Source organism: Mustela nivalis (assembly GCF_964662115.1).
Source record: "Mustela nivalis genome assembly, chromosome: 14".
Classification (NCBI taxonomy): Eukaryota; Metazoa; Chordata; class Mammalia; order Carnivora; family Mustelidae; genus Mustela; species Mustela nivalis.
The window spans coordinates 79,152,231-79,178,514 of NC_139033.1; the positions used below are offsets into that span (position 1 = coordinate 79,152,231).

At 39.9% G+C, this 26,284-nt stretch overlaps 1 long non-coding RNA gene across 1 annotated transcript in view; it reads right to left on the reverse strand.

Moving 5' to 3' along the window:
* Positions 1–25,928, reverse strand: part of LOC309847360 — a 55,496-nt gene extending 29,568 nt beyond the window's left edge. Inside the window, exon 1 of the long non-coding RNA XR_014302424.1 lies at positions 25,820–25,928. This is a non-coding gene — a long non-coding RNA (uncharacterized lncRNA). The remainder of the gene's footprint in view (positions 1–25,819) is intronic.
* Between the last annotated feature and the right edge of the window lie 356 nt (positions 25,929–26,284).

Consider the following 26,284-nt stretch of genomic DNA (forward strand, 5'->3'; position numbering starts at 1 on the left):
ATATGATTAAATAAAACAGGTTACAAAACACTCTGTCATATAATCTCAATTTAGGGGGAGGAAAGATGTGTACATGCATAACAAAAAGATGGGATTGCTATTTACCAAAATGTTAGGAGCAGTTATTTATGGGTGATTTAAAAAATATTCTTCTATTTGTTTACCCACAGAGCCTAATAGGGTTAACCTATTGTTCTTTTGAAATAAAGGGGAGAAAGGTTATCTCAGACTACTTTGACCTAGAGCACTTTAGTGTCTGAGCCAGCAGGGGGCGCCCTCAACACTAGGCACTCAAGTTCAACCACTAGAAATCAACTTGATGTCATTGTTTCAATATTTTTCACTAAATAGCAAGAGTTACTTGTGCTTTCCATATTTCTTTTTTGAGTCGGGCTGTGGTATCCTCTTCATATTCAAAAGAAGGCAAAATTTTCCAAATTTAGTCTAGGAGAATTGATATTTCAAGGGAATAAAGCAGGCCAATTTCAATTAAAGGGATAATAATTTAAGGGGAAATTTTGAAGTTAATGAGGTTGCCCAGGAAGCAGGTTGTAATGTAATCATAAATTAATTAACCTTTGGTAAAATGTCTCCAAGAAGAGAGTACAAGCCTGGAAACACAGCAAATAGAACATGCTTTGTGTGTTTCTACTTATGAATAAATCATTTTGGATCATTTGCATTGCAAATAGGGTTTAGAACAGTTGATATGTATCAATATGTAATTGAAATGGTAGAGATTTTAAAAAATTCAATATTTAGTATCTTCAGTCTCAAGGCTTAAAATTCCATCTACATGTTGTTGGTTCTCAAATTTATATTTCCAACTCATTTTCTCCCCTGAACTCTAAATGTAAACATCTGACTGCCTACTCAGCATGCCAGATTCATGACATGTAGGAGATACCTTGGCTTCACTATATCCAAAACCAAATTGCTACCATCCTGGTCAAGCCTGTTCCTTACCATTATTCCCTACCTCTGCTAACATCACTGGCTTCCTCCAGTTGCTCAGGCAAAAAACCTGGGCACTCTTCCTGTCTCTAGCCTTTCACAAATGCATTTCCTGTCATGAATCCCCAGAGGCTCCCCTTTCACCATATCTAGAATTGACCATGGCTCACCACTTTCACCATCCCCTGCTGTAAGTCACCATCAACTTTTATCCGAAGAATTATCTCTGTCCCAACTCACTTGTCTGTCCTCCTTTCTCCTGCTGGGGATCCCCAAAGGCTAAACTCCAGGCTGAGTGGCCCCCTGGGAGGGAGACAGGGCAGAGAATGGTGGACAGTGGGCCTGCAGGCTCTAACAGGCACAGTGGGGCTGGTCACTTCATACTTCATACTTGGGTAACTTGACCCATTGAGTGGGACTTTCAACTTACAAAGTATTGTAGGAGAGGAAAAACAATTTTCCCTCCTCCCTTCTAGGTTCCTGGCTGAGGAACACTCCTCCCAATAGCAAAAGATTAACAAGACAAAAATAAACAAGTTAAATTGCATACGAACATACGTGCATACAAGGGCAACACCTCGTATACCTTTCAGAAAAAAAAGATACAATAAATTTGTGAAGAACTGACAAGATAAAGGGGTTTGGGCTAAGGCAAAACCTTTGTCTCACTGAAAGCAGAAGATAAATCTTCCATGTGAAAGATAATCTTCCTATAACAAGAGGGTAGAAAGCATACTTATCATCAGAGACAGGTTCGATCAGAGTGTCCCTTCTGCACCAGCTGTTTCTCAAGTATGTTTAAATCAAAATAATCAATATGCCAAAGTGACATATTCCATATGCCAATATTTCAGAATGACATATTCTGAACCCCAACAGATTCTTATTGCATTAGTTATTTATAAAACATAAATAGTACTATTCATTTGAGGGATACAACATCATTTCCCACTTAAAATGATGCTGAGTATATAGTAACATTACTGGACACATATGAGGTATTTAAATGTACTGTGGCACTGGGGAGAAGGGAAGAAGTTGGTAGAGAAAAATGGGCTCGGTACCCAGTGATCACAAGGGAATTGATGGAGTCAGCTCTTTTACAAATTCATACTGGGGTGGTACAGGGACCTGCCAAGGAAGGAATCATAGTTGACATTCATGACATCCATTGCCAGAGCTAGAAAAATAAGTGCATGTCCCATTGGTGGCAATGAGCAGGCAGCATCTGTCTGTGGGCAGAATATTTTTATTTAAAATAAGTGATGTGTGGGGGCGCCTGGATCTGCCTTTGGCTCAGGTCAGGATCTCAGGGTCCTGGGATTGAGCCCCACATCAGGCTCTCCTCTCCGTGGGGAGCCTCCTTCCCCCTCTCTCTCTGCCTGCCTCTCTGCCTACTTGTGATCTCTCTCTGTCAAATGAATAAAAATAAATAAAATCTTAAAAAAAACAAATGTGGGGCGCCTGGGTGGCTCAGTGGGTTGAGCCGCTGCCTTCGGCTCAGGTCATGATCTCAGGGTCCTGGGATCGAGTCCCGCATCGGGCTCTCTGCTCGGCAGGGAGCCTGCTTCCTCCTCTCTCTCTCTCTCTCTGCTTGCCTCTCTGCCTACTTGTGATCTCTCTCTGTCAAATAAATAAATAAAATCTTTAAAAAAAACAAAAAACAAAAAAAAAAAAAACAAATGTGTGCTTTTGTGTGAGCATGTGTGTGCATATGCTCTCTTAGAGTTAAAATGTAAGATGTTACACTTAACTGTTAGTATTTAGGCATTATTTTTCTTTTTCAAATTAAGTTTTTAATTTTAATTCCAGTTAACATACAGTATTATATTAGTTTCAGGTGTACAGTTTAGTGATTCAGCACTTCCATACAATACCCTGTGCTCATCATGACAAGTGCCCTCCTTAGCTCCCATCACCTATTTTCACCCATTCCCCCCACCTACCTCCCCTCCAGTGACCATCAGTTTGTTCTCTATATTTAAGAGTACGTTTCTTGAGTTGTTTCTTTCTCTTTTCTTTCCCTTTGCTCATTTGTTTTCTTTCTGAAATTCTACATATGAGTGAAAATCATCTGGTATTTGTCATTCTCTGACTGACTGACTGATTTATTTCACTTAGCATAATAGCAATATAGCATAATACTTAGCATAATACTTTCTAGCTCCATCCATGTCATTGCAAATAACAAGATTTTATTCTTTGTCATGGCTGAATAACATTCTATATATACATTCCATATGGAATGTTTACTATATACTATACATAGTATATATATACCACATCTTCTTTATCCATTCATCTACAGATGGACACTTGGGCTGATTTTTTTATTAATTTATGTTATTGAATTTATTTTTGTGTATGGTGAAAACAAGTGGTCCAGTTTCATGCTTTTGCATATAGCTGACCAATTTTCCTGACACTATTTGTCAAAGAGACTGTCTTTTTCCGTTGTATATGTTCTTTCCTCTTTTGTCAAAGATTAATTGACCATATAATCGTGGGTTTTTTTTCAGGTTTTGTATTCTGTTCCATTGATTTCTGTGTCTATTTTTATGCCAATACCACACTATTTTGATTACTATAGTTTCTAGTACAACTTGAAGTCTGAAATCGTGATAATTCCAGTTTTTCTTTTCAAGATTGCCTTGGTTATTTGGGGGTCTTTTGTGGTTCCATACAAATTTTAGGAGTTTTGTTCCAGTTCTGTGAAAAATGCTGTTGGGATTTTGATAGGGTTGCATTAAATCTGTAGATGGCTTTGGGTAGTATAGGCATTTTAACAATATTTGTTCTTCTAGTCCATGAGCATGGAGTGTTTTTCCATTTCTTTGTGTTTTTTTTTCATCAGTGTTTTATTGTTTTCAGAATATAGGTCTTTTACCTCTTTGGTTAGGTTTATTTTTAGGTGTTTTATTATCTTTGGTATAAATGTAAATGAGTTTTTTTTCTTAATTTCTTTCTGATGGTTCATTATTAATGTATAGAAATGCAAGAGATTTCTTTATGTTGATTTTGTATCTTGCCACTTTACTGAATTTGCTTATCAGTTCTAGCAGGGTTTTTTGGTGGAATCTTTAGGGTTTTCTCTACATAGTGTCTTGTCATCTCAAATAGTGGAAGTTTTGCTTCTTTACCAATTTGGATGCCTATTTTCTTTCTGTTGTCTGATTGCTGTGGCTAGGACTTCCAGTACTATGTCAAATAAAAGTAGTGGGAGTGGACATCCTTGTCTTGTTTCTGACCTCAGGGGAGGAGCTCTCAGTTTTTCTGTATTGATATGATGTTTGCTATGGGTTTTTCCTATAAGGCCTTCACTATGTTAAGATATGTTCCCTCTAAACCTACTTTGTTGAAGATTTTTATCATGACTGGTGTTGTACTTTGTCAGATACTTTTTCTGTATCTATTAAAATGATCCTATGGTTTTTATCCTTTTTCTTGTTGATGTGATGCATCATGCTGATTGATTTGTGAATCTAGAACCACACTTGCATCGCAGGAATAAATACCACTTGATAGTGGTAAATGATTTTTTAATCTATCTTTGGATTCATTATCATCGTTTACTGGCATTTTGTTGGGGACTTTTGCATCTATGTTCTTCAGAGATATTGGCCTGTAGTTCTCGTTTTTGGTGGTGTCCTTATCTGGTTTTGTTACCAGAATAAGGCTAGTCTCATAGAATGAATTTGAAACTTTTCCTTCCTCTTCTATTTTTTGGAATAGTTTGAGAAGAATGGGTATTAACTGGCTTTTAAATGTTTGAAAGAATTTTCCTGTGAAGCCTTCCGATCCCAGACTTTTGTTTGTTGGGAGTTTTTTGATTACTGACTCAATTTCATTGCTGGCAATCGGTCTGCTCAAATTTTCTATTTCTCCCTGTTTCTGTTTTGATAGGTTACATGTTTCTAGGAACTTAGCATTTAAACATGTTTTAAGGTATTTTATACAGTGCTGAATGACCCGTGTTCCCAACTAAATTCTATCCTCTGAGTGACAGTTCTTCATTGAATATTTATTTGGGGGAAGTTAATTAGTGGTTCCTAGACTGAAGCCAAAACAGTGATCTCTTCCAACTCCTACTTCTTTCCACCCACAGCATGGTTTCCCACTTCCCTTCCAGTGTAAAATGATTCCTCCCAACATTGCTGTGACCAGCGTTTTCCCAACCAAACCACTGTTTTCTCTGCCGTGGCCTTTTTAAAAAACAAGTCAGGCAGATGAGTTTCATAGAGAGAAATTCACTCTTAACGTTTCAATATCTCACTTTTCAGGACTTGACATTTTGAACATTTTTGGTCTTGAGACAAATTTGAAAATAGGAATTACTCAGTAAATATTTACGGAGCACCCGCTATGTGCCAGACACTGTTCTAGACACTGCAGACCCTTGCCTTCTTGGGAAACTGACATTCTAGATCGACAATAAGTAAGAAGCATAGAAAAAATGTACTCTACCTCACATGCTGAAAGGTGGTAAGTGCTATGAAAAAATAGATTAATCTGGGAGATAGTCACCACTGCCAGATGATTTTTTTTTTTTTAAATGTGACTATCTTGCTCAGAAACGTCTAATGCTTCCCCCAGTGTGTCACCCAAGCCTTTCTGTCTGCTCCCAGTCTACCCTCTTACCTTATTTTGTACCTGGGCAACTACAAAAAATCAGGCTTGGGCTCTCCCTCTTTTCCACCACCCTCCCAGCTCCAAGCCATTACTTAGATGGTCTCTTGACTCTTGTAATGTGTCTGGATGTGGCCTATAAAAAAATGGTGGTCCATTCCCTAAAGTCTTTGGGACCTCTGCAGCACACACCCTGAGCCTACTGATCTCCGAACTTCCTGATATTTGTTCTCTGTCCCTGACATTCAGAGCCTTAATCAAGTCCCTCCTTGAATTGCTACTTAATGATTACTGAACCATGTGTAGGGATTATCTCCCTGTACAGATTATTGACGCCCCAGGGTGGGGAGGCAGACATCATCCTCAGGATTCATCTCCACTGCTTTCTATGTACATGATAAGTCCTTAGAAAAAATCCTGTTGTCGAATGAATGAAGGGTACACTACTAAATAGAGACATTTGTATACAACTTCAGAGTTGATGGACCAGAACTCTTTCCCTGCTCTTAGAGGACGTAAACAAGGAAAGATGAGTGCCGATTTTGTCATTCTATCTCCCAAACACCAGTTTTCAATCTTTGCACAATTGTTTATAAAACTGATTTGACATAAAACGTAGCATTTTCAAGCCGCTTACAATTTCTATGATTACTCTCTGGAAGCATCTGTAAAGGATTTTTTGGTTGCTTGCTTCTAAAATTGTAACTAATGTATGGCCTCCTTGGTTGTTAAGCAATTAGAATCTCATTCTGTCAAGTCCCTGTCGTGGCTGTCCGACAAGTCTCACCTAATTCAGTTTATCTTGCACAACCATCCCCAGGGCCGTAACAAGAAACTCTGAATGCTGTTACAACTCCTTCTTGAGAAGCTCTTTCTCAAGAGGCAGTAAATGTCAACATCTTTGAGGACATTTCTTCCAGGAATTGCTTTTCAGTGACTATGCACGCAAAGGATGGAGAGGAGAGACCACAAAAGGCATTAGGTGTCTTGGCAAATTCGGTAGCCTGCTCTGCGGGAATCTAGGGTTTTGATGAGGGAAACTTAGCCACAGCCACAGGTTTTAGTGACAGCAACCTCTTGAAACTGCTCTGAACCTGAACACACAAACCAAAAATAATTAAAGAACCAATTAATGAGCTTTTTAAAAAAGGTTAAAAATATCATTTGGAAGCCTCTCAGACAAAGAGTATACTACAGGGAAATGCAGTGGTCTTCTCAATATTCTAAGTACAGGCAAACTTGGGACTTTTGCAAATGATGTATGGAATCTTTGAGCCTTTGGATAACCTACAAACAAGGCCATGCACAGTGAAATCATGAAGAGACAGAGCTGTCTTTGGTGGCTTCTATCTCCATGTCTGATCTGTCAGCCTCCTTTTTTTCCTGGAAACTCCTATCTTCTTCTTCTTCTAGGTCTCAGGAAAACCCAGAATATTAGCCATGCTTTTACATAGAGCTGTTGCTTTTTGCAGGAGAATTTGGAGACAGGACTTTGGGACAAAACACGAAGCCTTGAACTTAGGCCTTCAGGGAAAGTCCTCATGCTAATGGCATGAGTGCTTCCCTGGTCAGGCTTTAGGTCTTTCTTCCCCTTTGCTCTGGGAGCACTGGCTTTGGACCTCCAGCCACAAGAGATGGTTCTCACTTCCTGAACTCTTTCAAATGCTTCCTCGCAGTGGGGAGTTTCCAGTCACAGTGGAGTTTGATGGAACAGAGAATGAGAATCCATACTCATGTATGGTGTTGGGAGAACAAAAGTGTCTAATGGAATTGATCATCAATTGCCGATTAAGATTGATATTCAAAAACGATTAGCCAACCATGTAACTTTACACTTCAAAAAAGTGAAGCCCCATAATTCTGCCCTTGCACTCACTAAAAAAATGTGTTTGGCCCACTGCTAGGGACATGTGGTATTCCTAGGCTAAAACAAGCCCAAGATGGAACTCTGCAAGAGGAACAGCTTGCCCAGTTTTGCCCACCCACCTTGTGCTCCAGAACCACAGGAAAATAGAGACCACATGCCAAATCCACACGGAGGGATTCCTTAACTTGGGAGTGAACACATACAACAAGGAGATTTGTTAAGAATGATTGACTCCAAATTCAAGAATGACATTGCATGTAGCATCCTGTATTTTAACTTTGGAATGTGTGTGTGTGTCTGTAGTGTAGTATGATATAGTATAATATAGTATAGTATATTAATAATATAGTATAGTATAATATAATAATATAGTATAGTATAGTATAAATATGACTCTTGTGAATGACAGAGCCTCAAAATGGCTTAAACAGAATAAAAGCAACAATTTTTTGGTTCAAAAATAGTAGAGAGAAGCAGTTTTGCTTCAGGCATACTAATGCTGTCACCTGGACTTGTTCCCTGTCCATTTCTTAACCCTGTTTTCTGCTATGTTGGACTTGCTCTTGATCAGATCCTCTTTGGGGGGCATCCTAGCAACTCCAGGCTTACATCCAAGACTCATGTCCAGTGTACATACTTCCCTTCTCCAAGGGGCCTACTCAACCTCTGGCCCCGAATTGAGGCCATATCCTGCACCAATGTCCATGTCTGGGATTGGCCAGGTAGTACGCTTGAGTCATGGGAAGTGGTAGCAAGCAACCCCACCAAAATGCCTGCATGGAGGATGAAGAGTCATTCCAGGGATCACTGGCTGGCTCAGTCAGTAGAGTATGCAACTCTTGATCTTGGGGTTGTGAGTTTGAACCCCACATTGGGTGTAGGGATTACGTTAAAACACTAAAATCTTAAAAAAAAAAAAAAAAAAAAGTCATACCAGAAAGAAGTGGTAAGCTGCTAAAGTGGCAAAGATAGTGGGGTCACCATATAATATAGCTCTAAGTGCCACTAAGAGGAGCTCTTCCTGGGATTTCCCCCTCTCCTGGATGAGGACACACACAGCACTGGCCACCAGGTAACCTCAGAGGCCTTGACCTCGGGGTGAGTCAAGGCTGTGGATAGGCACACAGAACCAATCTAGAGCCCCATGTGTTAAGACAAAGCTATAATTAACTCGGATCCTGCCCTACAACACTTCGGTAAGATAATATAGTTCTCTTATTATTTAAGAAAGTTCGTGTCAAGTTTGTTGCTCACAATCAAAAACATCCTAGTTCATAGATCTATAATCAAAAGGTAAAAGACAAAGGCACATTAATTTTTTAAAAGTTATATCTTTGTTTTATCCAAAGTTTTCTGAACCTACATATTGAGCCATGTCTCCTACCTCGCAGGCTATTCCGGGATACTTTGCAAATTCTCCTGCTTTCCCTTAGCTCACTGATGGAAACATTTAGAGCAATCCTGGACTCTGAAAACAACTTGTGGATATCTGAAATAATTCGATCAAAGCTAAATGCATGTACATATTTTTGCAGTGGGGGGATCAGCTCACACCTCCTTAAATGAGTGACTTAACATCAAGTGTGGAACTACCAGGTATGGTGTGCAGTAACTAGGACACATACGAAGTATACAGCATCACTCACGAGAACTTGTCAGAGTATTTCACCTGAATTTAAGTAACCCTTTAGATCTAAACCCTGATCTATGGGAAACATAGGGGATAGAGAAATAAGTTAAACACCACCATGAGGAAACAGATGACGCCAAAAGGCAGAACATTTTATAGGAGAAAGTTGTATTAGTCAACTCAGATGACGTGAGATAGTATAGCCTGGAGGGCTCTAACAGCAGACATTTATTTTCTCCCAGTTTTGGAGGCTGGAGGTCCAAGGTCAAAGTGCCAGCAGGGTAGATTTCTGGTGAGGCCTCTCCTCCTAATTCAAAGATAGTCACCTTCTTGCTGTGTCCTCACATGGCCTTTCCTGGACGGATTGGGGGAAGGGGAGGGGTTTCATGTCTCTTCCTCTTATAAGAACACCAATCCTATCAAATCAGGGCCCCACCCTTATGAACTCATTTAACCTTAATAACCCCCTAAAGGCTCTGCCTCCAGATATAACTAGGGATTAGGGCATCAACACATGAGTTTTGGGGAGGCACAATTCAGTCCACTAAACATTCATTGTTCAGTCTCTCCAACAAGTCAACAACGTTAACAAACAAAAACGGTGAGGGGTACCGAGAGACATAATAGCCAAATGCAATGTGGTCCTTGATCAGATCGTAGTTTAAACAAACTAGTTATAAAAGATATTTTGGGGACAAAATTGAAATTTTAGTATGGATTGGGTGTTAGATGTCATTAAGGAATTTTTTTTTTAAAGATTTTATTTATTTATTTGACAGAGAGAGAGATCACAAGTAGGTAGAGAGGCAGGCAGAGAGAGAGAGAGGGAAGCAGGCTCCCCGCTGAGCAGAGAGCCCGATGTAGGACTCGATCTCAGGACCCTGAGATCATGACCTGAGCCGAAGGCAGTGGCCCAATCCACTGAGCCACCCAGGCACCCCTCATTAAGGAATTTTTTTTTTTTTAAAGATTTTATTTATTTATTTATTTGACAGAGAGAAATCACAAGTAGATGGAGAGGCAGGCAGAGAGAGAGAGAGAGGGAAGCAGGCTCCCTGCTGAGCAGAGAGCCTGATGCGGGACTCGATCCCAGGACCCTGCGATCATGACCTGAGCCGAAGGCAGCGGCTTAACCCACTGAGCCACCCAGGCGCCCCTCATTAAGGAATTTTTAATCTTGTTTGATATTATAATGGTGTCGTGACTATGTAGGACATTTCTGCATTTTTTCAGAATTATATAATGAAGCATTTAGGAGTATATGCATGATAGATGTAATTTATTCCACAATGCTTTACAAACAGACATGGAAAATATGGGGGGAAATTCTCCTTTTCTAAGTTTATCTATTTTTTTAGTATTCTCTTCACCAAATACGGGGTTGAAGCCAAGATCAAGAGTCATATATGCTCTTCTGGCTAAGCCCAGGTGCCCCAGGGGAAAAATAATTCTTAAATCTAGCTGATGGGTATATATTTATACATTTCTCTATACTCGACATTTCTATAACTTAAAAAATACACACAATTTTTTTCAGAAATAATTTTCTTATAAAATGCTACCATATCATTTCTATATGAAATTATAAGATATCTTCTATAGACTTAGTAATACTTTTACAATTGAAAAACAGACATTAGGGGCGCCTGGGTGGCTCAGTGGATTAAGCCGCTGCCTTCGGCTCAGGTCATGATCTCAGTGTCCTGGGATCGAGCCCCGCATCAGGCTCTTTGCTCAGCAGGGAGCCTGCTTCCTCCTCTCTCTCTGCCTGACTCTCCGCCTACTTGTGATCTTTCTCTCTGTCAAATAAATTAATAAAATCTTTAAAAAAAAAAAAAAAAGAAAAACAGACATTATACGTTTTCTAAAGCGGCTGAATCAAATTGCCACAAACTGGATGGCTTTAAACAACACAAATGTATCCTCTCACAGCTCTGGGGGTAGAAGTCCAAAAGGTGTGAGTGGGGTCATGTTCTCTCAGAAGGTTCTGGAGGAGGATCTTCCCCTGCTCTTCTAGCTTACGGTGGTGGCTTTCAGTCCTTGGTGTTCCTCAGTGTACAACCTCATCACTCCAGTCTGTCTCTGTCATCACATCGCCCCTCACCGTGGGTGGGCCTCACCTCACCCTGTGTGTCTGTGTCTTTTCTTTTTGTAAGGACACCAGTCATACGGGACTAGGGGTCCAGTCACCAGTGTGAATGTATGACTTCACCTTCACTTCACCAATAACATTGGCAGAGACTCTACTTCTAATTAAGTTTCTGGCAAGAAAATGATTTTTTTTATAGATTTTATTTATTTATCAGAGAGAGAGAGGGGGAGAGAGCGAGCACAGGCAGACAGAATGGCAGGCAGAGGCAGAGGGAGAAGCAGGCTCCCTGCCGAGCAAGGAGCCCGATGTGGGACTCGATCCCAGGACGCTGGGATCATGACCTGAGCCGAAGGCAGCTGCTTAACCAACTGAGCCACCCAGGCGTCCCTGATTTTTTTTTTTTTTTAAAGAATATGATTTTTAGTGGACATTACTCCACCTAGTACATCTTACCTCATGGGTTCTTGTATCTTACATCTTACATCTTACCTCATAGTTTCCTGGACCTATTTGGCCAGGTTGTTCCAGCAGGTCATTCTTGGTTATATTTAGAATTCCTGAAGGGCAAATCTATCCCCAGAAACATTGAAACTAGATGTAAACTGATGGCTTAATGCAGGACCAGAGAGGCCACTTCTAGGTTTGTGTCAGGGGTACCATGAGAATAATCTCTGAGTATGCTTCTTTACCTCTTCATATCAGACGGTGTTTTATTTTTTAATTTTTTTTAATATTTGAGAGAGAGGGAGAGAATGAGAGCGGGGTGGGTCAGAGGGAGAAGCAGACTCCCCGCCGAGCAGGGAGCTGGATGCAGGACTTGATCCCGGGACTCCAGGATCATGACCTGAGCCGAAGGCAGTTCCTTAACCAACTGAGCCACCCAGGCACCCCAGACCGTGTTTTAAAACAAGGAAGTTTAGAGATTTCTATACCTTTGAAAAATGAAGTATTTTGGTTTTAGAATGTATTTGCTTAGCTGCTTGGAAAGGAATTAATATCATGTCATCCCTGGAACCAGGTAAGGCAGAGCAGATTACACATCACACAAATATTTGGTTTTAGGATCAGGAAAAATGTGTCCTATTGTGAAACTGAATAGGAAATGGTTTGTCCTCAAGTACACAAATGTCCTCTGTGAAATAAGATTGCGTGAGTCTATTCTTAGGCCATGATAATTAGAAAATTCTTTCCCTGGATTTGGCATTTGTCACTGACTTTCTCGGTTATTTATTTTATTTCAGATTTATACAGTCCTGGAATTTTATTTAATGCCAAGGATTATCTCTGGTTCTGTGTTAAGTCAAAGCTGAAGGTTAACATGAACACACTGTCAGCAGTGTATATAGCTATGAGCAAACGTTCCTACCTCTTCCCATCTCATCCTCCCCAATGAGTTCCTCTCAATAGAGGAAACCACTGCTAATATTTTGTAGTCTCTCCTTTAAGACATTTAACAGGGATATATAAAAATGACTTACATGTTTCTGTGTATGAGTGAATGTGTATAGTTGTTTATTTACTTCCATAAAAGCTGAATTACATCATATATATTTGGGGACAACTTGGTATTTTTCTCCACCAAGCAATATATCATGAACAATGTTCCATGTCAGTATATAGTAAACCATCATGCATATATAACAGTTTATTTAACCCAGGCCTCTTGATGAATATTTTAAGTTAACTCCAATTTTGAAAGGCCTTATTTGAGCAGAGAATTCTCAGCTGACAATACCCTTTCATGAATAGTAGCTTTAATCCAAGCTCTTTAAAGGAATCTGGAAAAATAAGATAGGAATGTAGCAATCAAGGTCTTACCTAAAGGAACATTTAAAACTTTTAGTAGTTTTTTTTTCTTCACTAAAGCTAACAAAATATTAAAGAGGAATAAAGAAAAGGGGACTTATGATTTCAGGTCCAGTGTGTAAGGAACTTTAAGGTTGTCACTGTGTCTCAGGAAGTGAAAAGCTGAACTGAAAAATTAATAACCCTTCCTAGATCCATCAGAGTAGTGGGGGTCATGGGGAAAACTGTTGCTTTCAAAATTAGGAGTTAAAGCGAATCACAAGTTACCAGAGCAGAGTCCCATGTATAGATACCCTTGGGGAAACCAGTGCCAGGGTAAGAAAACATAAATTATAACTGAAAAACTGCTGGAGGCTCATGGCAGACAAGTCTGAAAGTTAAACACTTCAGGAGACCCCACACGTAGGGAGGGGGAGTCACACTTTTGTGTGAGTTTTACCTCCAGGAGTTCTACCAGTTGCTCACAGTGAATACTGGAGAAAAATATCCTCCTGTTTCTGACAGAGGAAGGGGAAAAGTAATCATTTTAAAATTACTAGAGCATTCCGTTCTTCTTAACAAGGTCTATTCTCAGAAGAAACTATTTGCCAGAGCCAAATCTGCTGGGGTTAACAAGTTCTGTTCTCAGGAGAAACTATTTGCCAGAGCCAAATCTGCTGGGATTTCATCAGAAACTAAACCACCTGGGAGAGGGGAAATATCCAATTCCAGCCCACTCTAGCCACCCTGTTCTAGGAAAGGAGGTGGAGGTGGGTGTGGGGAATGAGAAGTACTTGGAAAGTTCACTAAAAGACTGAGGCACAATAGGGAATGCTTTCCCTCCTCCCACACCTTACCACTACATTATTAAAGACCTATTGGTAGCAGTTCCTTTACTCAGTACACCATACACGGCTATAAAGAAAAAATAAGAAGACCTACCAAAGGCAAAGAACAATTTGAAGAGACAAAGCAAGCATTAGAAGCAGACTCATGGTAACATGATTTATCAGACTAGGAATTTAAAACAACTAGAGTTAATATGATAAGGTCCCTAAAGGAAAAGTAGACTGCATGCAAGAACAGATGGGCAATGCAAGTAGAGAGTTGGAAATTCTAAGAAGGAAACAAAAATTGTAAAGATCAGCAACACCATAAGAGAAATGAAGGATGCTTTTAACAGGCTCATTAGTAGACTAGAAACAGCTGAGGGAAGAATCTCTGAAGTCGAGGATACGTCAATAGAAGAAAAAATGACTAAAAAAAAAACCCCACAAGCAAACAAACCAACAAACAGAACAGAATATCTAATAACTGTGGGATAACTACAAAAGGTGCAACATAGGCATAATGGAAATACCAGAAGGAAAAAAAATACTGAAGGAAACAGAAAAAAGATTTAAGCAATTATAAATAAGAATTTCTGCTCAAATTAATGTTAGATACCAAACTGTAGATCCAGGAATCTCAGAAAACACGAAGTATGTTAATTGCCAAAACAAACAAACAAACAAACAAACAAACAAAATAAAAAAACCTCTCTACTACACCTAGGTATACCATTTTTAAGCCACAGAAAATCAAAGATAAAGAGAAAATCCTTAAAGAACCCAGAGGAGGAAACACCTCATTTATAAAGACGCAAATACAAAATTCACATGTGATGTCTCCTTAGGAAACACACAAGCAAGAAGAGGGTGAAATGAAACATTTAAAGTGTTGAGAGAGAAAAAAAATCTACCAATTAGAATTCTGTAACCTATTAAGTTATCCTTCAAAAGTGAAGCAGAAAAGGATTCTGGGAAGATGGTGAAGGAGGAAGCACCAGGAATCTGTCTCACTATGTAGACAACAGTTACATCAGTAAAAGCTGTCTGGTTTAACTATTTTGGGACTTTAGACTACACTCTGTTTTAAAGATTTTATTTATTTATTTGAGAGAGAAAGAGAGAGCGAAAACACAAGCAGGGGGAGGGGCAGAGGGAAAAGCAGACTCCCAGTTGAATAGACAGCCTGATGCATGCTTCACCCAGGAGCCAAGGATCATGACCTGAGCTAGGCAGACATTTAAGAGACTGAGCCAGCCAGGTGCCCCTGGAGCTCTAGACTGTACTTAACCACTGTAAGACTAAAATGGTAAGTTGTGTTTAATTTCTGTCAATTTCAGCTCTTAGCACAGCAGCTAACTCAGTGGTGCCTGGGTGGCTCAGTCAGGTAAGTGTCTGCCTTTGGCTAAGGTCATGACCCCAGGAGCCTAGGATAGAGTTCTGCATCCAGATCCCTGCTCAGCAGGGAGTCTGCTTCTCCCTCTTCCTCTCCCTCTGCTCGTGTGCTCACACACACACTCTCTCTCTCAAATAAATAAATAAAATCTTAAAACATAATAATAATAGCTACTCATGTCCCAGCATGTAGCAGACAGCTACACACATGTTCCAGGAGGAGCTTGCACACAGTCTGTGGGAGCCAGGGTAGTAAAACAAGACAAGAACAAAACAAAATCCATCTCCTCCAAATATCAGTGATTTGTGCTATGATTTATGATTGGTTTTTCTGATCCCAGAGATACACTCAAAGAAGTGGGCCAAACTATTGTTGCAAATGACATCCACATGATTTAATAGGCCAGTGGATTTTCCCCCTTTAATTTTATTCTTTCTTCCCTTTTGGGAGCCAGGCATTAAAGACCAGGACAATCAGAAGCAACTGCATATATGAGGGGACCTGGAAAATCACTGTGAATGCCAAGAGAAAGGTGCAGACTCAGAAACAGCTGACAGTAATAGAAGAAGAAGAAGGAGGAGAAAGAGATGGAGATGGAGATGGAGATGGAGGAGGAGGAGAGAAAGAGGAGAAAGAGAAGGGGGGAGCAGAGGAAGAAGAAAGACAGAGAAAGAAAGAGGAGGAAGAGGAAAGGAAAAGAAAATAAAGGGAAAAAAAAGAAAATGAAAATCCTGGAAAAAGAGGAAGACTCTAATATCCAGAATTATCATTATTAGATTGAGATGTCTAGTGTTCAACAGAAAAATAAGGCACACAGAAAAACATAAAGTATGGACAATTCAAATAAACAAACCAATAGAACTGTCCTTAAGAAAGACCTGATGGCAGATCTACTACATAAAGACTTTAAAACAATTACCTTAAAGAGCTAAGGAACTAAAGGAAGTTGTGAAGAGAGTTGAGAAAATGACATATGGACAAAACGGAAATAATCAATGAAGAAATAGAAAGCCTAAAATAGATATAAATAAAACAAATTCTGGAGCTGAAAAGTACAATCATCAAAATGAAGAATGCACTTGAGGGATTCACAGGCAAAGAAAAAAAATCAGTGAACTTGAAAGTAGGACAATTAAAATTATTGGGTCTTAAGGGATGCCTGGGTGGCTCAGTGGGTTAAGCCTCTGCCTTCGGCTCAGGTCATGATCCCAGGGTCCTGGGATTGAGCCCTGCATAAGGCTCTCTGCTCAGTGGGGAGCCTGCTTTCCCTTCTCTCTCTGCCTGCCTCTCTGCCTACTTGTGATCTCTGACTGTCAAATAAATAAATAAAATCTTCAAAAAAAATTATTGGGTCTTAATAACGGAAAGAGAAAAAGATTGAAGAAAAAGTAAATAGAGCTGAAGGACCTGTGGGATGCCATCAAGTGGACCAACTTACACATTATGTGAGTCTTGGAAGAAGAAAAAAGAAGGGCAGAGAATATTTGAAGAAATTATTGTCAAAATTTTCCCCAATTTGATGAAAGACATGAATATAAACATTCATGAAGCTCAACAAACAAATAAGATGAACTTAAAGAGACACATAAGATATATTATAATTAAACTGTTGAGAGACAAAAAATAAATTTGAATGTGGCAAGAGAATTGTCATGTACAAGGGGTCCTTAACAAGATTTTCAGCAATTTTTTTTAATGAGAAATGCTGGATACCAGAAGGCAGTGAACTGAAATATATAAGGTTCTTAAAGTTGTGTGTGGGGGGGGTACCTGAGAGCAAAGAATCCTATAGCTGGCGAAACTGTCCTTCATAAGTGAGGGAGAATTTAAGACATTCCCAGATAAACCAAAGGCAAGGAAGTTCATCATCACTAGATCTTCCTTGCAAGAAATGCTACCCACAAAGAAAAAGACTACAGAATAAACACACACACATGCATACACACACACGAGAGAGAGAGAGAGAGAGAGAGAGAGAGAGAGAGAAGGAAATTAAAACACTTTACTACCAAAAAAATCAATAAACATGAAAATAGACAGTAATGCAGAAAATGAAGAACAAAAACCTATATGACATATAGGAAACAAATGACACAGTGATAGAAGTACCTTCTTAATAAGAATTATTTTAAATATAAATGGGTTAAATACTTCAATCAAAAGACACAGACTGGCAGAATGGATAAACAAACATGATCCAAGCATATGCTGTCTCTGAGAGGCACTTTAGATCCAAAAATACAAATTGGTTGAAAGTGAAAGACTGGAAAAGGATATGCCAAACAAATAATAATCAAAAGACAGTGGGAGTTACTGTGCTAGTATCAGACAACATAGGCTTTAAATTTTAGAAGCTTATAAGAAACAAAGAAGTACATTATATATTGATAAGTTTCAATACAGCAAGAGGATAGAACAGTTATAAACAATTGCATACCTAATGACAGGTCATCAAAATATGTGAAACAAAAATTAACATTTGAAGGGAAAAACACACAATTCTAAAATAATTGGTATAGACTCAATATTCCATTCTCAAGGGATAGAACAACCAGACATGAAATGAGTAAACAATAAAATAGAGAACTTAACAGAATAAACCAACCAAGTCCAACAGACAGATGCAGAACACCCCACCCAACAAGAACACATTCTTCTCAAGAGCACAGGGGACATTTTCCAGGATACTCCATTTGTTCTGTCACAAACTAAGTCTCAATAGATTTAAAAAATACAGATGATATCTTGTCTGATCACAATGGGAGAAAGTTAGAAATCAATTACAGAAAGAAACTGGAAAGTTCACAGTTGTGGAAATTAAATAACACATTTTCAACAACCAATACATCAAAGAATAAATCACAAAAGAATTTAGCAAATAAATAGAAATAAATGAAAACAAAAGATATCACAACTAATGTGACACAATGAAAGAAGTGTTAAGGTGGAGATTCATAGCTCTGAGTGCTTATTTTAAAAAACAAGAGGGGTACCTGGGTGGCTCAGTGGGTTAAAGCTTCTGCCTTCAGCTCAAGTCATGATCTCAGGGTCCTGGGATCATAGTTCAGCAGGAAGCCTGCCTCTCCCTTTTCCTGCAGCTCATGCTGTCTCTCAAATAAATAAATAAAATCTTTAAAAAAGAAAGAAAGAAAGAAAAACAGGGGCGCCTGAGTGGCTCAGTGGGTTAAGCCTCTGCCTTCACCTCAGGTCATGATCTCATGGTCCTGGGATCAAGCCCCACATCCCAGGGTGCTGCCCCCGCACCCCCCTCTGCCTGCCTCTCTGCCTACTTGTGATCTCTGTCTGCCAAATAAATAAATAAAATCTTAAAAAAAAAAATAAGAAGGATTTCAAATGAGCAAATGTATCCAGGTAACAGAAAAAGAAGAACAAAACCCAAAGCTACCAGAAGAAAGAGGAAATAGTAAAGATTACAGCAGAGACAAACAAAGTTGAGAATAACAAAACAATGGAGAAAATCAGTGAAATTCAAATTTGATTCTTCAAAAAGATCAACAAAAATGACAAACGTTTAGCTAGGTGGAATAAGAAAAGGAGACTTAAACCACTAAAATCAGAAATGAAAGTGGAGACATTAATACCAATTCTCAGGAAATAAAAGGAATTTTAAGAGAGTACTATGAACTACTATATGCCATCAAATTGTATATCCCAGGTGAAATGGAAAAATTCCTAGAAACACAAAACCTATCAGACTAAATCTGAAGAGATAGAAAATCTGAATAAAACAACCTATAAGTAGTAAGGAGATAGAATCAGTCTCTCAATGGAGAAAAATCCCTGGACACAATGGCTTCACGGATGAATTCTACCAAACATTAAAGAAGAACTAACTTCATTTTTTCTCTCATTTTTCCCAAAAGCTAAAGGAGGGAAAAACTTCATAATTCATTCTCTGAAGGCGGCATTATTCTGTACCAAAGCCAGAAAAACATTACAAGAAAGCTGCAGACCAATATCCCTTATGAACATTGATACAAAAACCCTCAAAAAAATGCAAAATAGCAAATAGAATTCAGCAGCATATTTATAGAATCATACACAATGATTGAATGGGATTTTGTTTTCCTGGAATGTAAGGATGGTTTGACATGAGCAGCTCAGTCAGTGTAATATACCATATTAACAGAATAAAAAACAATAGCCACACAATCATCTCAATTGATGCAGTAAAAGCATCTGACAAAATTCAACATCCTTTCTGATAAAAATATTCAACAAACTAGGAATAGAAGGAAACTACCTCAGTATAATAAAAGCCATATATGAAAAACCCACAGCCATCATACTCTATAGTAAAAGACAGAAAACTTTTTCTCTAAGACCATGAATAAGGCAAGAAGAACACCAGCTTTCAACACTTCTATTCAACACATTAGTGGAAGTTCTAGCCAGAGTGATTAGGCAAGAAAAAGAAATGAAAGGCACCCAAATTAAAAAGGAAGAAATAAAATTATGTCTGTTGGCAGATGATATTTTATGTGTACAAAAACCCTAAAGACTGCACAAAATTGATTAGAACTAATAAGCAAATTCAGCAAAGTAGCAGGGTTCAAAGTCAACACAAAAAAGTCAGTTGTACTTCTATGCACTGATAAAGAACAATTCTGAAAGGAAATTAAGTTGGTTGGTCAAACATCTCAGTTGGCTAAGTCCAGTTGGTTAAGCATCTAAGTTCGACTTAGGTCATGATACCAGTGTCTTGGGATTGAGTTCCACATCGGGCTCCCATCTCAATGGGGAGTTTGCTTCTCTCTCTACTTCCTTCCCCTGCTCGTGATCTCTCTCTCTCAAATAAGTATATAAAATCTTAAAACAAACAAAGAAGACAATTCCCTTACATTAGCATCAAATAGAATAAAATACTTGGTATAAACTTAATCAGGAAGGTGAAAAACTTGCACACTGAACACTATAAAACATTGCTGAAAAATTAAAGAAGAGATAAATAAATGGAAAGACATCCATGTTCATGGGTTGGAAGACTTGATATTATTAGAAAGTCAATACTATCCAAAACAATCTATAGAGTCAGTTCAATCCCTACCAAAATTCCCAGGATGATTTTTCAAATATACAAAAACTTACCTTAAAATTCATGTGGAATCACAAGGGACCTTAAATAGCTCCCCAAAAAATATCTTGAAAAAGAAAGGGAGCCTGAGTGGCTCACTGGACTAAGTGGTTGCCTTCAGCTCAGGTCATGATTCCAGGGTCCTGGGATCGAGCCCTGCATCGGGTTCCCTACTCACCAGAGAGCCTGTTTCTCCCTCTTCCTCTGCCATTGTGCTCTCTAGCTTTCTGTGAAATAAATAAATAAAACCTTAAAAAAATATATTGAAAAAGAAGAACAAAGCTGAAGGTCTTACACTTCATGGTTTCCCAACTTGCTACAAAGCTATAGTAATTAAAACAGTGTGATACTGGCACTGAGGTGATGATAAACCAGTGAAATAGAATAGAGATCCCTGAAGTAAAAGTTTGCGTGAATGGACATATGACCTTTGACAAGGGGGCCAAGACCAAGCAATGGGGAAAGGACAGTCTTTTCAACAAGAACTGAAGTTGGAAGAAATGAACTTGGACCCTTACCTAACACCATAAATAAAAATTAATTCAAAGTGGATCAAAGACCTAAACTTAGACCTGGAACTATAAAGCTCTTACACAAAAACATCAGACAAACAATTATGTGCTCATAATTTGACAATGATGTTTGAAGTCCGGAGAACTGATATACCATTATATTCATAGAAGGTTTTGGATTGTCTTCTTTGCTTCAAGGAAAACCTTTTCTTCCTTGCTTTGAAGTTTTGCAAAACTGTCTCTCAACTTTATCTAAGCTGAAAGATAGTTTATGATTCTTTCTTTTTTGGTATGCTCATTTCCTCCTTAAATTTAGATGGGGCTAGAGATGTTAGTAATGGCCTTTATAACAAGCTACAAAATTGTATTACATGACAAAAGAACAGAAGATACCAAATCAGCTGTTCATTCTTCTTTCTGTGAGCACTGCACTCAAGAATGTGTGTTGGTAAGACAAGAAACAAAAGGTGTTGGAGAGGATGTGGAGAAAAGGGAACCCCCTTACACTGTTGGTGGGAATGCAAGTTGGTGCAGCCACTTTGGAATACAGTGTGGAGATTCCTTAAGACATTAAATATAGAGCTACCCTATGACCCTGCAATTGCACTACTGGGTATTTATCCCAAAGTTACAGATGTAGTGAAAAGAAGGGCCATATGTACCCCAATGTTCATAGTATCAATTTCCACAATCGCCAAAATGTGAAAAGAACCAAGATGTCCTTCAACAGACGAATAGATAAAGAAAATATGGTCCATATATACAATGGAGTATTATGCCTCTGTCAGAAAGGATCCCTGTTTGTATCAACATGGATGGGTCTAAAGGAGATTATGCTGAGTGAAATAAGCAGAGAGTCAATTACCATATGGTTTCACTTACTTGTGGAGCATAAGGAATAATATGGAGGACATTAGGAAAAGGAAAGGAAAAGTGAGTTGGGGGAGAGGAACCATGAGAGACTGTGGACTCTGAGAAACAAACTGAGGGTTTTGGAGGGCGGGGTGGGGGTTTGGGTGAGCCTGGTCGTGGGTATTAAGGAGGGCACATATTGCATGGAGCACTGGGTGGGGTGCATAAACAATGAATCTTGGAACACTGAAAAGAAAAAAAAAAAGAATGTGTGTTGGTAAAACGAATCGTACATGTCCTTTTGTGTCCCCCAGCACCATCCCTGTGCAGACAGCTGGTTAGAACTTGTGGCTGTCCTTCTTTGTCTTTTATGTTGTCTTTGAGAATGGGAAGAAATGTCACCTTGGCTGCAGCCCGTAAACCTCTAGCCCAATGTCACATCACCGAAACAATAAAAGATGACAGAAACCTGTTAGTGCAGTATATTAAGACATGGTCTCCAATGCACAACTATAGATTGATAGCAATGAGAAAGAATAATGAAAAAAATATAAGTGATAGGAAATGTTAAGAAATAGCCTCAGCGTCAATAATTCTGAGCCAAGGCATCAGAATAGATAATATATTTTCTTTTAAAAATCTGCTTTATACCCTATGAAGATTGCAAAAGTTTTCCTTTGAAATGCCTGTGTGTCCCCACGGTCTAAATGTGGTATAAAAATTTTTCTCTGAACTGATAGTTTTTCTGTGAAATGATATTCTAACTTTCTCCGAGTTACCCATTCTCCCTTTGCCTCATTGTCTTTAAACCCTAACCAATCTCATTAAATAATCTGCTATAAAAAATTCTCCAGAATTTTTTAAAACCAAAGCAATTCTTTAAAACAGAATTAAAAAAAATTTTTTTTTTAACTGCAAATTTCTTAAAACTGGGGCAGGGAGGAAAGGACCCCACAAGCTTTCTTAAGGAAATGTGAATTGAAGTTCACGGTTTTGTTCCACTCAAGACCTCTGGGAACACAAGGCATGTTCTCTGTTGGTGACTGTTTAGGCTTTTTTGGTATTACTTCCCATGCATTACTTCACAGCTGAAATTTCTCTGAAGGTAAAGGGTCTGAATCAGCCACAAAACTGTAGCTTAAAATTCTTAATGAAATCTTCCAAATTTAATAGGAAAAGGTCAAACCCAGAATTACTCCCACTGGCAAAATATTTTTGTTAGGAAGCATTTTTAATTGTAAAAGTTAACACATGGTAGTTGCATAAATTCGAAACAGAAAAGATGTGTAGAAACAAAAGGAAGAAAGCCCCGGTTCTACGTCAGTCCCTGGGCTAACATTTTGGAGTGATTCTTTCCAGCTGTGTGTGAGTGAGCCATGAGATGCTCTTACTACATCCACTGTTATTTTTCTCTTTTGAATTCACAATATGTCATGGACATCTTCCATGCCATTAAAAAAAAAAAGATTTTATTTATTTATTTGACAGACAGAGGTCACAGGTAGGCAGAGAGGCAGGCAGAGAGGGAAGGGGAAGCAGGCTCCCTGCGGAGTGAGCCAGATGTGGGGCTCGACCCCAGGACCCTGAGATCATGACCTGAGCCCAAGGCAGAGGCTCAACCCACTGAGCCACCCAGGTGCCCTTCCATGTCATTTTTAGCAGACATTTTGAAGTATCATTTAATGGTGCAGATGCTACTTTTTATGTAATCCATGCTCCCAGTTAAAAAAAAATGTAAATGTATAAAAAGCTGTATGTTACCCCTACATTCCCAGGCTGCTAGCTCCCCTGCCCAGAAGCAGCCATCCTATCTGAGTTTTTCTTCTTGGTGGATCCAACCAAGCTCCTTAAGTAACCCCCAGGCCCTCTGCAAGTTACACGGTGACCATATCCCCACCTTCAGCCAGACATATCCAATGCTTCAGTTTCAGGAAGGATTGTCCTGAGAGGAATGCAACAAGAGAGAGCCCATGCTTTGTGGTGGAATAAATCTAACTCAAATTTAGGTTTCTGAAACCCATCGCGTTGTCATGAAAGCAAAGTTTTTGCTAATAATGGTTGGGCTTCTTTTAAAAAAAATTGAGTAGTAGCATACAGATAGCGAGGCACATAAATCTTAAATTTACAGCTTGGTTAATTTTTAAATTAACTCCCATATAACCCCCTCCATAGTTAAGAAACGTTCCCAGACTTCCAGAAAGGAGTTGGACTTTTGAGAAAGAGATAGAGGTTTTGAGTACCCAAAGGCTAAGAACCCAAAGAGATTAAAACATAGAGTTTCTACATTGAAATGTCCTCAAAAATGAAATCAGAGAGGGAGATGAACCATAAGAGATTCTTAATCCTAGGAAACAAACTGAAGGTTACTGGAGGGGAGAGGGGTGACGGGACAGGGTAACTGGGTGATGGGCATTAAGGAGGGCATGAGATGTAATGAGCACTGCACGGTGTTATAGGAGACTGCTGAATGACTGAATTGTACCTCTGAGACTAGTAATATCTTCTATGGGTTAATTAGCTGAATTTAAATTTTTTAAAAAGGAAAAAAAAAAGTCTTCAAAAAGAGATGACATGTTCTAGGAGAAAAATATTTGTCTCTCAGAAGACAACCTGTACCCTGCTTCCCATTAAAGCCAAGAATGGGGTGTTATGGATGGACTTGTGTGTCCCCCCGCCCGCCTCCCCCCACCGGCCCAAATTCACATGTCGAAGCCCTAACCTCCACTGTTTTGAAGACAGGGCCTTTAAGGAGGTAGTTAAGGTTAGATGAGGTCATTAGAATGGGGCCCTAATCCAACAGGACTGGTGCCTTTACAAGAAGAGGGAGAGAGTGAGGCAGGGGTGGCCGGGGATGGACATTGGGGAGGCTATGGGCTATGGTGAGGGCTGTGAGTTGTGGAAGACTGACGAATCACTGTACCCCTGAAACAAAATACTTTATACGTTAATAAAAAATAAATATAAAAAAATTTAATTTAAAAAAAAAAAAAAAAGAGGAGGGAGAGACTTCAAAGCTTGCCCTTTCTCTGCAGTCACCAAAGAAGGCCATGTGAGGGCACAGAGAGAAGGCGGCGGACATCTGCAAGCCGGGAGGAGAGCTCTAGCCAGAAAGCGAATTCGCGGGCTCACTTGATTCTGGTGCCCCCAGAATGGCGAGAAAATGTCTGTTCTTCGAGCCACATTATCTGGTGTTTTGTAATACTGTGGGCAAGGAACAACAGAAACCCCAGAGAGATGCTGGGGAGTTTGAGAGCCGAAGAGGCCTGGGCCCTCTTTTCGGGGTGCGGCCTGGGGAGCCTGCCAGCCTCCCAGAGGTTCTGGTACCACCGGCCATGGCGGCCGCGCAGAGGGAGCAGGCGAGGAGGGTACGCGACAGCCCTCTGAGCCTCCCAGCCCATGCCCAGGCTTCCTGAGAGGCTGAGAGGGTGTAGGGCCTCCGCGCTGGGGCTGCAGCCCGTGCACCCCAGTCTGCACAAACCAGAGCTTGGGCAGGACCACTGAGTCCTGCAGATGATGCTCCTGGACCACGGCCCCAGCCTGCCCTACCCTCTGTGTGAAGCGGCGAGTGAGGACTCAGGTGCCCCTGTGGACGGAAAGAGGGTAGAGCATTGGTTTTCCATCTTTACCTGCCTTGACTGACCACGTTCACCTGGGGAAGAGTACCTTGATTTTCTGCTTATTAAGCAGATTGATTCCTCAAGGCAAAAATTAAGTTCAACTACAGCAAAATATTGAGTTTTCTATACCCAAGCTGTGATCTGTGAAATGTGTGCTAACACTTGTGTGGATGTGGTGTACACGCACTTGCTCACATGCGTGTGTGTGCGTGTGTACACCTATACATACCCCCAGCTACCTATCTTCAGTTTCCCTAGTTTACAAGTCATTTAGATCTGGGTTCTGGCAGGCCCAGGATAGTGGGTTAGTTAACCAATAGGGGTTGGTTAACAAACCATTAAAAGCCAAAGCACTTCTTACAGTGATTGCAGATTGGACGAGCATTAGGAGCAGGACTATTTAACCAGAGAGTCACTAAGACAAAGTGCTCTGCCCGGCAGAATACTGTTCCTTCCTCCCCAGAATCAGATTAGTGTTAATTGAAGACAGCATGACTTGCAGATTTGTAACACCAGTGCTCGTGGTTTGGGGAAGAGCTTGACCAGTTACAGATACAATTGCTTACCGTAAGTACCGTTGCAAGGGAGGATTCAAAGTAAGTTCTTTCCATTCTCTCCAGAGAGTGGTCTATTTCAGCAGTTTCGTTGATCTGCTTCCGGAAATCCTCTGCGATATCTAATCCTAGTGTACAAATATTAGCAATGCGGTGGCTTTGGAATAGGGCCAGATCTGCTAGGCTCAACTACATTTCCCAGAACTCACACCCTTGTACATTTCCTGTTCATGTGGCCACAAGAGACCCACCACGTACGGGAGATCTGGAGGGCGGGCACGAAATGGTAGGCATTCTATGGCTTGTGCACATTGTCACCTACCAGTGGGCTCACCTGCAGGTGTAGAAAAGCAGTGGGCTGCCCTGTTCCACCTTCCCTGAGCCAAGCCCTGGGTCATGTACGGATGTCAGCTTTGTGACAGATGGCGCCAGGTTCTCCTGCAGGATACTGTACCTTTAGAGGCTGTCAGAGCTGTC